Source organism: Pteronotus mesoamericanus, unplaced genomic scaffold, assembly GCF_021234165.1.
Source record: "Pteronotus mesoamericanus isolate MK-2021 breed Mesoamerican mustached bat unplaced genomic scaffold, CSHL_Meso_final contig_84, whole genome shotgun sequence".
NCBI lineage: Eukaryota > Metazoa > Chordata > Mammalia > Chiroptera > Mormoopidae > Pteronotus > Pteronotus mesoamericanus.
The window spans coordinates 853,232-855,260 of record NW_026555267.1 but is presented as its reverse complement, the minus strand read 5'-3'; the positions used below and the strand labels follow the sequence as shown (position 1 = coordinate 855,260).

The window sequence follows — 2,029 nt, the reverse complement described above, 5'->3', positions numbered from 1 at the left end:
CTCTCTCTCTCTCCTTGTCTATTTCTTCCTCTCTTGACTCTGCTATATTTTTCAAGATTTCTAGATTGTTTTTTATATCTTTGTAATAAAAATGAATCATTCCAGGATACCTTTACAAGCCAAATAAGGAATAGCTCTGGATCATCTGCTGTTCCAAGATTTGATGCAGCCAGAAATTCTCCTTCCATTAGCAACCAGGGTTGAGGGTTAACTGCAACTCACCCTGATCAATCACGGATGTGGCTTGACTTTAGCTAAAGGACTGATTAATTATACATATATTCCTAATAAACTGAGACGGTATGTGCCGAAACTTAGGACCAGCATGGTAAAAAACAGGAAGCAAGCACTTAGACTCACACCTTCCCAGTTTGTCCTGGATCTTGCTGACACATTCCTCCTTTGAACACCTATGTTTGAGTCATTTTTGTCTTCTTTTGCATTCACTGGTACCCCCTAAGGGTGAAGCCCATTTCTTCTTCATCAGCCTGGGAGGCTCTTGCTGCGGAAACACTGGAAAACACAGGGCAGGATCCATGTTGCTTTGTTTCTTTGAGTGATTTCCATTATTTTCACCACCTAAGAGTTTCTTTATTAGTTCTCCATGAGGCCAATGTTTTGAAAAATGTTGCCTATCAAAAAATTCCATTGGTCAAGTAATAACAAACTATAATCACCTTGAGTATCTAAGCAGAACTCCTGCTCTACACGAGTGACAAGAGGTTATACTATTCCCACCAAAAGCAAAGGGACTTGAAATGAGAATTTGTCTAAGCAGCCTTGCCAGAAGCAAATGTCTGTTTTGTGTTAGATGTTCTATCTGTCTGAAAATAGTTCATGGACACCCCGGTACCCATTACACCTTCCTTCCCTCTCTCTTAGAACCCTGGGGTTCTAAGCGTTTGCAAAACATTAGTCAAGTGCTCATTTTGGCTGCACATATACTAAAATTGGAATGATACAGAGAAGATTAGCATGCACGCTATACAAGGATGACACACTAATTCATAAAGCATTCCATATTTTGAGTGATGTAAAGTATAGCATAAGGAATATAGTCAATAATATTGTAATAATTAAGTATCGTGCCAGTTGGGTACTGGACATATCAGGGTGAACACTTTGTAAAGTATATGATTGTTTGACCACTATGCTGTACACCTGAAATTAATAAAACATAATGTTTAATGTAAACTGTAATTGAAAAAAATATTTTTGCCCTGGCTAGGTAGCTCTGTTGGTTGGAGCGTTGTCCCTATACACCAAGGCTGTGGGTTCGATTTCCAGTCAGAGCACATACAGGAAACAACCAATTAATGCAAAAATAAGTGGAACAACAAATCAATCTCTCTCCCCCTTCTCTCTATAATCAGTCAATAAATTTTAAAAAATTTAATATCTTTTCCAAAATATTTTAATTAAAAAATTTGTTTTACTCCTCATCTGAGGATATGTTCATTGATTCATTGATTTCAGAGAGAGAGGAAGGGAGGGGGGGATGAGGGAGAGAAAGAGAGAGAGAAATATTGATGTGAGAGAAAGAAACATCCATGGTTGCCTCCCAACCAGGGATAGAACCCACAACCTAGGCATGTGCCCTGACCAGGAATCGAACAAACCCACAACATTTTTGCTACATGGGGATGACACTTCAACCAACTGAGCCACTGGCCATGGCAAATATGAATATATATATTTCTTAATCCTCACCCTATGATGTTTTTTCATTGCTGAGAGAGAAACATCAATGTGAGAAACATGGATTGGTTGCCTTCTCCTACACACCCTGACCAGGGATCAAACCTGCAACCTGGGTATATGCCCTGACTGGGAATTGAACCGGCAACATTTTGGTCTATGGGACCATGTTCCAACCAACTGAGCCACATTGGCCAAAAATATTTCTAATATGAAAAAAGAAAAGAAAAGAAAAACATTACTCAAGATCAGCTTTCCCGGTTCTAGCATGTTGTCTGGAAGGAGAGCAGAAGAGAGACGGAGAACTTTGTAAATTATAGAAAAGACCCTG

General features: G+C 39.1%; 1 non-coding gene across 1 annotated transcript; it reads left to right on the top strand.

The window, feature by feature from the left end:
• Window positions 1–920: 920 nt before the first annotated feature.
• LOC129080261 (U6 spliceosomal RNA) lies at window positions 921–1,027 on the top strand. Its single transcript, XR_008530172.1, has one exon. It is a non-coding gene; the product is annotated as a U6 spliceosomal RNA (small nuclear RNA).
• Window positions 1,028–2,029: the final 1,002 nt, after the last annotated feature.